Source organism: Thalassophryne amazonica, chromosome 9 (genome assembly GCF_902500255.1).
Source record: "Thalassophryne amazonica chromosome 9, fThaAma1.1, whole genome shotgun sequence".
Taxonomy (NCBI): Eukaryota; Metazoa; Chordata; class Actinopteri; order Batrachoidiformes; family Batrachoididae; genus Thalassophryne; species Thalassophryne amazonica.
Window position 1 is genome coordinate 84,901,685 of NC_047111.1, and position 13,933 is coordinate 84,915,617.

The window sequence follows — 13,933 nt, forward strand, 5'->3', positions numbered from 1 at the left end:
CACCTCCTGGGCTGCCCTGAGAGGTGTGCCACTGACTAACACTGCAGCAACATGGGCTTCCTCCTGTACTTTTGCCCGTTTCTACAGAGTGAATGTATCTGCTCTTCACCCTGTGGTGACAGCCGTATTATCGGCCTCCTCAAACTGCAGCTGAGGTTGGTAAGTGCACACTCATGACCTTGCTGGTATAAGGTCATCCAGGTGCTAAAGCACTGCACTCTGCACTGTAAAACTCAATGAGTTAGTTGAACTCAAGCCATTTGAGGAAACTGATTGCCTTAAAGCGTTTGAGTTTCCCAACTTAAATGAAATCATTTTACTTGAATGAAATAATTCATTGTTAAAGTTTTACTAACTTAACAATTTATAGTTAATTAAACTTATGTAAATCTAGTTTATGTTTTTCAATTAAAAAAGTGAAAAAATTTGCATTATATTTTGGATTAAACTTTTTTGATGTATTATTTGGTTTACTTGTTGGTAATAATTTGCTTTCTAAAAAAAAAATCTAAAAGGACTACAACAGAATGAAAAATGCTAAATGGTAGCCCATGAACAGAACTTGCAGTTTTTCATAATGGTATAAATGTAGCGGCTGCACTCTGTGTTGTTATGACTCCGCCCATTTGCTCCGCTCAGGACGCAAACTCACGGTCATCGGTATGGAAGTCGGACTCTAACCAGAAGGCTAAAACCCAGGGCTCTGACCTTGTGATCAGAGAATCCTTTTGAGCAGTTGGAAGTGAGGCTTACTAACTACATATGCTGGCCTCCGTTACATAAACTCAATTAAAATGAGTGAATGGAATGCACTGGGAATACATCACCAACACTTAAATGCCCCAAAAATTTAAATGCACTTGGTTTCAGTGCAGAAGGTTCCTGGTTCAAACCCTGCCACATTTCTCCATGTAATGTGGAGCATCTGGTGTAAACATTGTGCCAAATCAACATGCAGATCCACCTTGGATCTGCTGTGGTGACCCTGAGTGAAAACAAGGGAGCAGCTGAAGGCACTTACTAATTGAGTCTGACTGCTTTACTCAACATTGCTTTGTGAGAAATCCTCTTTTGGAGAATGTTTTTCAGAAGAATAAGTGAACAGTGCAGCTACAAAAGGTCCACTGTACCCTCAAAATAGCAACAAACTCATGTGAGCAAATTATTTTGTAACTGTTAGTATATTAGCTGCACAAGACGTGTGAGGGTGATTCTTTAACTACGGGCACTATTGGCCTTGTAAATGTAATTTCCACCACACCATTGCCTTACAATATAAAGCGCCTTGGGGCAACTGTTTGTTGTGATTTGGCGCTATATACATGTGCTCTGATGTCACTGTTTATCTCCATAGAAACTACCCAAACAATCTTTCATACAAACTGTTTAAAGGGACATTACAGTGTTGTGGTGGAAATTACGGCAATAGTGTGGGACAACTACATTTTGTTTAAAAAAAATCACAACAGTTGTATGACACTGAATACCCCAATTATGTTTTGATTATTTTACTGATATTTTATTCAGAGATATTTTAAAACATTAGAAAAAATGTTTCTTTACCATTCATTTTTATCAAAGTCTGGGTGTGGGACAAGCACAAAACGGCAATATTTGCATATAATGATGCTGAAAAAAGGTGAAAAAGTCATCATAGACTACTAGAACAAATGTCTTAACACACTTTCATTGTAAAGATAACTATAAAAGTGTGAAATTTCCCATTTTTTCTGTTTTTCATACAATATGATCAAAGGACATAATAAGTGCCCGTAGTCTAAGAATCACCCGTGAAGAAATAGAGTCAGCCGAGTTTATTTTGTTCTAAAATGTATACATTCATAACAATCCTGCAACAAGCACTTCACTCTTTCCACATTTTATGTTACAGCCTCCATGACCCGACTCCGGATAAAGCGGAAGAAAATGGATGGTTGGATGGATGTTACAGCCTCATTCCAAAATGGATAGAATTCTTTTTTTTTTTTCTTCAAAAGTCTACACACAACACCTCATAATGACAATGTGAAAAAAGTTTTTTTTTTTTTGTTTTTTTAGATTTTTGCAAATTTATTTAAAAAAAAAAAGGGCCTTAGTCAGGGAGGTGACCAAGAACCCGATGGTCACTCTGTCAGAGCACCAGCATTCCTCTGCGGAGAGAGGAGAACTTTCCAGAAGGACAACCATCTCTGCAGCAATCCACCAATCAGGCCTGTATGGTAGAGTGGCCAGACGGAAGCCACTCCTTAGTAAAAGGCACATGGCAGCCTGCCTGGAGTTTGCCAAAAGGCACCTGAAGGACTGTCAGAACATGAGATGGTGATGGTCTAGTGGTTAAGGCATTGGGCTTGAGTCCAGAAGATCATGGGTTCAAATCCCCGCCTGACTGGAAAATCACTAAGGGCCCCCGGTGTGCAGTGAGCGCCTTGTATGGCAGCACCCTGACATCGGGGTGAATGTGAGGCATTATTGTAAAGCGCTTTGAGTGTCTGATGCAGATGGAAAAGTGCTATATAAATGCAGTCCATTTACCATTTACCATGAGAGACAAAATTCTCTGGTCTGATGAGACGGAGATTGAATTGTATAGCATGACCGCCAAGCATCATGATTGAAGGAATCCAGGCACCATCCTTACAGTGAAGCATGGCAGCATCTTGCTGTGGAGATGTTTGTCAGTATTGAGCAAAGTATGTGAATACTTACGAGGTCTATTACAACCCCTGGCAATAATTATGGCCTCGGAGGATGTTCATTCAGTTGTTTAATTTTGTAGAAAAAAGCAGATCACAGACATGACACAAAACTAAAGTCATTTCAAATGGCAACTTCCTGGCTTTAAGAAACACTATAAGAAATCAGGAAAAATGATTGTGGCAGTCAGTAATGGTTACTTTTTTAGACCAAGCAGAGGGAAAAGAAATATGGACTCACTCAATTCTGAGGAATAAATTATGGAATCACCCTGTAAATTTTCATCCCCAAAACTAACACCTGCATCAAATCAGATCGGCTCGTTAGTCTGCATCTAAAAAGGAGTGATCACACCTTGGAGAGCTGTTGCACCAAGTGGACTGACATGAATCATGGCTCCAACATGAGAGATGTCAATTGAAACAAAGGAGAGGATTATCAAACTCTTAAAAGAGGGTAAATCATCACGCAATGTTGCAAAAGATGTTGGTTGTTCACAGTCAGCTGTGTCTAAACTCTGGACCAAATACAAACAACATGGGAAGGCTGTTAAAGGCAAACATACTGGTAGACCAAGGAAGACATCAAAGCGTCAAGACAGAAAACTTAAAGCAATATGTCTCAAAAATCAAAAATGCACAACAAAACAAATGAGGAACGAATGGGAGGAAATGAGTCAACGTCTGTGACCGAACTGTAAGAAACCGCCTAAAGGAAATGGGATTTACATACAGAAAAGCTAAACGAAAGGCATCATTAACACCTAAACAGAAAAAAAAAACAAGGTTACAATGGGCTAAGGAAAAGCAATCGTGGACTGTGGATGACTGGATGAAAGTCATATTCAGTGATGAATCTCAAATCTGCATTAGGCAAGGTGATGATGCTGGAACTTTTGTTTGGTGCCGTTCCAATGAGATCTATAAAGATGACTGCCTGAAGAGAACATGTAAATTTCCACAGTCATTGATGATATGGGGCTGCATGTCAGGTAAAGGCACTGGGGAGATGGCTGTCATTACATCATCAATAAATGCACAAGTTTACGTTGATATTTTGGACACTTTTCTTATCCCATCAATTGAAAGGATGTTTGGGGATGATGAAATCATTTTTCAAGATGATAATGCATCTTGCCATAGAGCAAAAACTGTGAAAACATTCCTTGCAAAAAGACACATAGGGTCAATGTCATGGCCTGCAAATAGTCTGGATCTTAATCCAATTGAAAATCTTTGGTGGAAGTTGAAGAAAATAGTTCATGACAAGGCTCCAACCTGCAAAGCTGATCTGGCAACAGCAATCAGAGAAAGTTGGAGCCAGATTGATGAAGAGTACTGTTTGTCACTCATTAAGTCCATGCCTCAGAGACTGCAAGCTGTTATAAAAGCCAGAGGTGGTGCAAAATACAAATCCATTCAAATCCATATGGTTTTTGAAAAAATAGTAAGGTCGGATACTTTTCTAACAGACCTCGTATGTACATGTGATTTCTTAGTTTTGTTATTTTAATAAATTTGGAAAAATTTAAAAAAAAATCCTGTCGTTATGGGGTGTTGTGAGTAGAATTTTGAAGGGAAAAAAAATTAATTTCATCCATTTCAGAATAAGGCTGTATCATAAAATGTGAATACTTTCTGGATGCACTGTACAGCCTCCTAAAACACACATTTCAACCATTTTGACATGTTCACTGTCAAAGTCCACAACAAAACACTGTAGCAAATTCAGTTTTTCTCATTCATTTCAATAGCAGGCTTTGAGGGGTGTTAACCCTACATGATAACTGATGTTATCAAAGGCCACATTTGTCACAGCTTCATGTTTGTGAGTGTTTATCAGCAGCAGGTGAAATATGACTTAATTTCTCAGAACAGATGGCTCCAAAAATAAAACGCAATTTTCATAATTTTTTATTGATTTTGAATAGTCAGCTCATGTGACATTTTATTTACTAATGATATGCACTTTAAAGTCACTATTTTTCAGCCTGTGCTTTGCTGATTTTTGTTTTATATTTTAAATGCAGCAGTACCTTCATTTTTTTTCTTCACCACTGTTTGCACTATGCAGATGTTCTACGTCACTGGACCCAGTGTCTGTAAAATTTCAAAACTAAAAATGTCCTGCACTGTAGATTATAATCACAGTGTAAAAGAATACATTCTGTGGCTTTTTAAACAAATCACTTCCCTAATGAGAAAAAAACAGTCATGAAAGCAGACTTAAAAAACACGTGTTGAAGCATTTAATTTAATTTGGTTTAACGTCAAATAATAGCACAGGAGAAATTCAGCATTTTAGGATTTTTGCGTCATTGAGCACAAGAACACGACTAATGGACTGATGCAGGACGTGGAGGCATCAAGTAGAAATTTGGTATTGTCCACATTTAAGAGGCCCATCGATGGGACTCAGGACCTGCATAGGACTCAGTACATCTTTACTTTTGAACGTGTACATCATCACTATGACCTGGAAGGCTATTGACCAAGGACGAAACCAAATTCCATCTGGTCAGGTTGAGGAGTGTGCACACTGCAAAATCACCTTGGGTCCTGGGTGGCAACCACTCAGACAGACAGTTGGTTCTTCCCCACTGCAGTCAGGTGACAGACGGGAGTTTTCTTCTCCAGCCACTGTGGGAGTATCTCTGCAGCTGCCTTCCACTGGAGGGTAGCACATGTCATGAAGAGGATGGGGGAAAGCTGTTTTGTGCCTCATCGCTGAGGATGATAAGTCCACACAAAAACACCAAGGGTCTTTTCCCTGAAGGGTGGCAACTGGTGCAATTCTGAAGCATCCTCCATCACAGAAGTCCAAATCTGAGGAGGCTCATGTGGTGGTTGTGTCTTTGTGCACCTCATGTTCACACTGAAACGGGAATGTGAGCTTTTAGTTTTTTCTGCTCCATCTGCTTGGAATGTCCTCCAATCTGAATTAAAACTGAGTTGATTTCTCTGAATACTTTCCGCTCTATTTTAAGAGACCGAGAATGGAAATCTTTTGAACAGTGCCTGTGTTTTTAAATTTTAAATTGTTTTAACATATTGTTACTGTGACCAAACTGATTGTTTTTTGTTGTTTGTTTGTTTGTTTATTTTTGTAAATTTCTTGTATTTGATTTATTTTGTTGCTGCCTTTCTTGGCCAGGTCACCCTTGCAAAAGAGGCTTCAAACTCAATGTTTTTTGTTTTTTTTATCTGGTTCACCTCAACAGCAAACTGGACTAGACTCACAACACTGACGCCCTGTACAAGAAAGGCCTGAGTCGCCTCCACCTCCTGAGGAGACTGAGATCCTTTGGAGTGAGCAGGCCTCTGCTTAAGACCTTCTACGACTCTGTTGTAGCCTCTGCTCTCCTCTATGCTGTCGTCTATTGGGCCCCGGGCAGCACAGAGCGGGAGAGAAAGAGACTGAACAAGCTGGTCAGGAAGTCCAGCTCTGTCCTCTGGACTCTCTGGATGAGGTGACTGAGAGGAGGGTGTTAGCCAAGTTCAAATCCATCATGAACAACTCCTCTCACCCTCTGTACCGGATTGTAGTGGAGCTGAGCAGCTCCTTCAGTGACAGGCTGAGGCACCCTCAGTGCAAGAAGGAATGATACCGCAGGTGGTTCATCCCTGCTGCTGTCAGACTGTACAATAACACTGAAGTAACCACATGCAATAATATGTCCACAAATCATGTGCAATAACAACTCATTTACAAATCCCAGCACTCACCTTATCACATCTACATTCCACTAAGATGCTCCTGTATTTTTCAATCCCAATCATGTTTATGTATGCATATGTACTTACACATACATACACACACATATACGCATACACATACATATACAACCCCTGGCAAAAATTATGGAATCACCGGCCTCAGAGGATGTTCATTCAGTTGTTTAATTTTGTAGAAAAAAAGCAGATCACAGACATGACACAAAACTAAAGTCATTTCAAATGGCAACTTTCTGGCTTTAAGAAACACTATAAGAAATCAAGAAAAAAAGATTGTGGCAGTCAGTAACGGTTACTTTTTTAGACCAAGCAGAGGAAAAAAATATGGACTCACTCAATTCTGAGGAAAAAATTATGGAATCACCCTGTAAATTTTCATCCCCCAAATTAACACCTGCATCAAATCAGATCTGCTCATTGACATTGACCCTATGCCATGACATTGACCCTATGTGTGTTTTTGCAAGGAATGTTTTTGCAGTTTTTGCTCTATGGCAAGATGCATTATCATCTTGAAAAATGATTTCATCATCCCCAAACATCCTTTCAATTGTCCAAAATATCAACATAAACTTGTGCATTTATTGATGATGTAATGACAGCCATCTCCCCAGTGCCTTTACCTGACATGCAGCCCCATATCATCAATGACTGTGGAAATTTACATGTTCTCTTCAGGCAGTCATCTTTATAAATCTCATTGGAAAGGCACCAAACAAAAGTTCCAGCATCATCACCTTGCCCAATACAGATTCGAGATTCATCGCTGAATATGACTTTCATCCAGTCATCCACAGTCCACAATTGCTTTTCCTTAGCCCATTGTAACCTTGTTTTTTTCTGTTTAGGTGTTAATGATGCCTTTCGTTTAGCTTTTCTGTATGTAAATCCCATTTCCTTTAGGCGGTTTCTTACAGTTCGGTCAGAGACTTTGACTCCAGTTTCCTCCCATTCGTTCCTCATTTGTTTTGTTGTACATTTTTCGATTTTTGAGACATATTGCTTTAAGTTTTCTGTCTTGACGCTTTGATGTCTTCCTTGGTCTACCAGTATGTTTGCCTTTAACAACCTTCCCATGTTGTTTGTACTTGGTCCAGAGTTTAGACACAGCTGACTGTGAACAACCAACATCTTTTGCAACATTGCGTGATGATTTACCCTCTTTTAAGAGTTTGATAATCCTCTCCTTTGTTTCAATTGACATCTCTCGTGTTGGAGCCATGATTCATGTCAGTCCACTTGGTGCAACAGCTCTCCAAGGTGTGTTCACTCCTTTTAGATGCAGACTAACGAGCAGATCTGATATGATGCAGGTGTTAGTTTTGGGGATGAAAATTTACAGGGTGATTCCATAATTTTTTCCTCAGAATTGAGTGATTCCATATTTTTTTCCTCTGCTTGGTCTAAAAAGTAACCGTTACTGACTGCCACAGTCTTTTTTTCTTGATTTCTTATAGTGTTTCTTAAAGCCAGAAAGTTGCCATTTGAAATGACTTTAGTTTTGTGTCATGTCTGTGATCTGCTTTTTTTCTACAAAATTAAACAACTGAATGAACATCCTCCGAGACCGGTGATTCCATAATTTTTGCCAGGGGTTGTATATACATATATATATACATACACACACATATACATATATATACATACACACAGTAGTGTTCAGAATAATAGTAGTGCTATGTGACTAAAAAGATTAATCCAGGTTTTGAGTATATTTCTTATTACATGGGAAACAAGGTACCAGTAGTTTCTCACAAATCCAACAAGACCAAGCATTCATGATATGCACACTCTTAAGGCCATGAAATTGGGATATTAGTAAAAAAAAAAATAAAGTAGAAAAGGGGGTGTTCACAATAGTAGTGTGGCATTCAGTCAGTGAGTTTGTCAATTTTGTGGAACAAACAGGTGTGAATCAGGTGTCCCCTATTTAAGGATGAAGGCAGCACCTGTTGAACATGCTTTTCTCTTTGAAAGCCTGAGGAAAATGAGACGTTCAAGACATTGTTCAGAAGAACAGCGTAGTTTGATTAAAAAGTTGAATGGAGAGGGGGAAAATTATACGGAGGTGCAAAAAATTATAGGCTGTTCATCTACAATGATCTCCAATGCTTTAAAATGGACAAAAAAAACACGCGTGGAAGAAAACAACCATCAAAATCAATCAATCAATCAATCAATTTTTTTATATAGCACCAAATCACAACAAACAGTTGCCCCAAGGCGCTTTATATTGTAAGGCAAGGCCATACAATAATTATGTAAAACCCCAACGGTCAAAACGACCCCCTGTGAGCAAGCACTTGGCTACAGTGGGAAGGAAAAACTCCCTTTTAACAGGAAGAAACCTCCAGCAGAACCAGGCTCAGGGAGGGGCAGTCTTCTGCTGGGACTGGTTGGGGCTGAGGGAGAGAACCAGGAAAAAGACATGCTGTGGGGAAAATGGATAGAAGAATAACCAGAATGACAAAGGCTCACCCATTGATCAGCTCCAGGATGATCAAAGACAGTCTGGAGTTACCTGTAAGTGCTGTGACAGTTAGACGCCTGTGTGAAGCTAATTTATTCACAAGAATCCCCCACAAAGTCCCTCTGTTAAATAAAAGACGTGCAGAATCAATCAATCAATCAATTTTTTTATATAGCGCCAAATCACAACAAACAGTTGCCCCAAGGCGCTTTATATTGTAAGGCAAGGCCATACAATAATTATGTAAAACCCCAATGGTCAAAACGACCCCCTGTGAGCAAGCACTTGGCTACAGTGGGAAGGAAAAAACTCCCTTTTAACAGGAAGAAACCTCCAGCAGAACCAGGCTCAGGGAGGGGCAGTCTTCTGCTGGGACTGGTTGGGGCTGAGGGAGAGAACCAGGAAAAAGACATGCTGTGGAGGGGAGCAGAGATCGATCACTAATGATTAAATGCAGAGTGGTGCATACAGAGCAAAAAGAGAAAGAAACAGTGCATCATGGGAACCCCCCAGCAGTCTACGTCTATAGCAGCATAACTAAGGGATGGTTCAGGGTCACCTGATCCAGCCCTAACTGTAAGCTTTAGCAAAAAGGAAAGTTTTAAGCCTAATCTTAAAAGTAGAGAGGGTGTCTGTCTCCCTGATCTGAATTGGGAGCTGGTTCCACAGGAGAGGAGCCTGAAAGCTGAAGGCTCTGCCTCCCATTCTACTCTTACAAACCCTAGGAACTACAAGTAAGCCTGCAGTCTGAGAGCGAAGCGCTCTATTGGGGTGATATGGTACTACGAGGTCCCTAAGATAAGATGGGACCTGATTATTTAAAACCTTATAAGTAAGAAGAAGAATTTTAAATTCTATTCTGGAATTAACAGGAAGCCAATGAAGAGAGGCCAATATGGGTGAGATATGCTCTCTCCTTCTAGTCCCCGTCAGTACTCTAGCTGCAGCATTTTGAATTAACTGAAGGCTTTTTAGGGAACTTTTAGGACAACCTGATAATAATGAATTACAATAGTCCAGCCTAGAGGAAATAAATGCATGAATTAGTTTTTCAGCATCACTCTGAGACAAGACCTTTCTGATTTTAGAGATATTGCGTAAATGCAAAAAAGCAGTCCTACATATTTGTTTAATATGCGCTTTGAATGACATATCCTGATCAAAAATGACTCCAAGATTTCTCACAGTATTACTAGAGGTCAGGGTAATGCCATCCAGAGTAAGGATCTGGTTAGACACCATGTTTCTAAGATTTGTGGGGCCAAGTACAATAACTTCAGTTTTATCTGAGTTTAAAAGCAGGAAATTAGAGGTCATCCATGTCTTTATGTCTGTAAGACAATCCTGCAGTTTAGCTAATTGGTGTGTGTCCTCTGGCTTCATGGATAGATAAAGCTGGGTATCATCTGCGTAACAATGAAAATTTAAGCAATACCGTCTAATAATACTGCCTAAGGGAAGCATGTATAAAGTGAATAAAATTGGTCCTAGCACAGAACCTTGTGGAACTCCATAATTAACTTTAGTCTGTGAAGAAGATTCCCCATTTACATGAACAAATTGTAATCTATTAGACAAATATGATTCAAACCACTGCAGCGCAGTGCCTTTAATACCTATGGCATGCTCTAATCTCTGTAATGAAATTTTATGGTCAACAGTATCAAAAGCAGCACTGAGGTCTAACAGAACAAGCACAGAGATGAGTCCACTCTCCGAGGCCATAAGAAGATCATTTGTAACCTTCACTAATGCTGTTTCTGTACTATGATGAATTCTAAAACCTGACTGAAACTCTTCAAATAGACCATTCCTCTGCAGATGATCAGTTAGCTGTTTTACAACTACCCTTTCAAGAATTTTTGAGAGAAAAGGAAGGTTGGAGATTGGCCTATAATTAGCTAAGATAGCTGGGTCAAGTGATGGCTTTTTAAGTAATGGTTTAATTACTGCCACCTTAAAAGCCTGTGCTACATAGCCAACTAACAAAGACAGATTGATCATATTTAAGATCGAAGCATTAAATAATGGTAGGGCTTCCTTGAGCAGCCTGGTAGGAATGGGGTCTAATAAACATGTTGATGGCTTGGATGAAGTAACTAATGAAAATAACTCAGACAGAACAATCGGAGAGAAAGAGTCTAACCAAATACCGGCATCACTGAAAGCAGCCAAAGATAACGATACGTCTTTGGGATGGTTATGAGTAATTTTTTCTCTAATAGTTAAAATTTTGTTAGCAAAGAAAGTCATGAAGTCATTACTAGTTAAAGTTAATGGAATACTCAGCTCAATAGAGCTCTGACTCTTTGTCAGCCTGGCTGCAGTGCTGAAAAGAAACCTGGGGTTGTTCTTATTTTCTTCAATTAGTGATGAGTAGAAAGATGTCCTAGCTTTACGGAGGGCTTTTTTATAGAGCAACAGACTCTTTTTCCAGGCTAAGTGAAGATCTTCTAAATTATTGAGACGCCATTTCCTCTCCAACTTACGGGTTATCTGCTTTAAGCTACGAGTTTGTGAGTTATACCACGGAGTCAGGCACTTCTGATTTAAAGCTCTCTTTTTTAGAGGAGCTACAGCATCCAAAGTTGTCTTCAATGAGGATGTAAAACTATTGACGAGATACTCTATCTCACTTACAGAGTTTTGGTAGCTACTCTGCACTGTGTTGGTATATGGCATTAGAGAACATAAAGAAGGAATCATATCCTTAAACCTAGTTACAGCGCTTTCTGAAAGACATCTAGTGTAATGAAACTTATTCCCCACTGCTGGGTAGTTCATCAGAGTAAATGTAAATGTTATTAAGAAATGATCAGACAGAAGGGAGTTTTCAGGGAATACTGTTAAGTCTTCTATTTCCATACCATAAGTCAGAACAAGATCTAAGATATGATTAAAGTGGTGGGTGGACTCATTTACTTTTTGAGCAAAGCCAATAGAGTCTAATAATAGATTAAATGCAGTGTTGAGGCTGTCATTCTCAGCATCTGTGTGGATGTTAAAATCGCCCACTATAATTATCTTATCTGAGCTAAGCACTAAGTCAGACAAAAGGTCTGAAAATTCACAGAGAAACTCACAGTAACGACCAGGTGGACGATAGATAATAACAAATAAAACTGGTTTTTGGGACTTCCAAATTGGATGGACAAGACTAAGAGTCAAGCTTTCAAATGAATTAAAGCTCTGTCTGGGTTTTTGATTAATTAATAAGCTGGAATGGAAGATTGCTGCTAATCCTCCGCCCCGGCCCGTGCTACGAGCATTCTGACAGTTAGTGTGACTCGGGGGTGTTGACTCATTTAAACTAACATATTCATCCTGCTGTAACCAGGTTTCTGTAAGGCAGAATAAATCAATATGTTGATCAATTATTATATCATTTACCAACAGGGACTTAGAAGAGAGAGACCTAATGTTTAATAGACCACATTTAACTGTTTTAGTCTGTGGTGCAGTTGAAGGTGCTATATTATTTTTTCTTTTTGAATTTTTATGCTTAAATAGATTTTTGCTGGTTATTGGTAGTCTGGGAGGAGGCACCGTCTCTACGGGGATGGGGTAATGAGGGGATGGCAGGGGGAGAGAAGCTGCAGAGAGGTGTGTAAGACTACAGCTCTGCTTCCTGGTCCCAACCCTGGATAGTCACGGTTTGGAGGATTTAAGAAAATTGGCCAGATTTCTAGAAATGAGAGCTGCTCCATCCAATGTGGGATGGATGCCGTCTCTCCTAACAAGACCAGGTTTTCCCCAGAAGCTTTGCCAATTATCTATGAAGCCCACCTCATTTTTTGGACACCACTCAGACAGCCAGCAATTCAAGGAGAACATGCGGCTAAACATGTCACTCCCGGTCTGATTGGGGAGGGGCCCAGAGAAAACTACAGAGTCCGACATTGTTTTTGCAAAGTTACACACCGATTTAATGTTAATTTTAGTGACCTCCGATTGGCGTAACCGGGTGTCATTACTGCCGACGTGAATTACAATCTTACCAAATTTACGCTTAGCCTTAGCCAGCAGTTTCAAATTTCCTTCAATGTTGCCTGCTCTGGCCCCCGGAAGACAATTGACTATGGTTGCTGGTATCTAACTTCACATTTTGCAAAACAGAGTCGCCAATAACCAGAGTTTGATCCTCGGCGGGTGTGTCGTCGAGTGGGGAAAAACGGTTAGAGATGTGAACGGGTTGGCGGTGTACACGGGGCTTCTGTTTAGGGCTACGCTTCCTCCTCACAGTCACCCAGTCAGCCTGCTTTCCCGGCTGCTCGGGATCTGCCAGGGGGTAACTAACGGCGGCTAAGCTACCTTGGTCCGCACCGACTACAGGGGCCTGGCTAGCTGTAGAATTTTCCACGGTGCGGAGCCGAGTCTCCAATTCGCCCAGCCTGGCCTCCAAAGCTACGAATAAGCTACACTTATTACAAGTACCGTTGCTGCTGAAGGAGGCCGAGGAATAACTAAACATTTCACACCCAGAGCAGAAAAGTGCGGGAGAGACAGGAGAAGCCGCCATGCTAAATCGGCTAAGAGCTAGTAGCTACGCTAAGCTAGCGGATTCCTAAAAACACGCAAAGTGAATAATGTGTAAATAATTTAGAGGTGATTCAGCAGAAGGAGTGCTTTAGTTAAGGCACGTAAAGATTACACTGGGAAACAAATCGTAATCTAGATAACTAGATCAATCTAACTGCGCAGATTAAACAGCTAACAGACACAGAAAAACACTGCTGTGCTCCGGAACAGGAAGTGATACAATACCCCAGTGAGAGCCAACCACCAGTAGAGGCAAGCAAGAGCAATTATATGCACCATGAAATGCCCATATCATGGTGCAAGCATCATGATATGGGCATGTTTCTCCTACTATGGTGTTGGGCCTATATATCGCATACCAGATATCATTGATCAGTTTGGATATGTCAAAATACTTGAAGAGGTCATGTTGCCTTATGCTGAAGGGGACATGCCCTTGAAATGGGTGTTTCAACAAGACAATGACCCCAAGCACACTAGTAAACAAGCAAAATCC

The 13,933-nt window shown here is 40.2% G+C and overlaps 1 long non-coding RNA gene across 1 annotated transcript in view; it reads right to left on the bottom strand.

The window, feature by feature from the left end:
* The window catches only part of LOC117517555, a 19,703-nt gene continuing 5,770 nt past the window's right edge, over window positions 1-13,933 (bottom strand). The window contains exons 2-3 of the long non-coding RNA XR_004562756.1: window positions 754-756; window positions 1-11 (exon numbers count right to left, since the gene is read on the bottom strand). This is a non-coding gene — a long non-coding RNA (uncharacterized LOC117517555). The remainder of the gene's footprint in view (window positions 12-753; window positions 757-13,933) is intronic.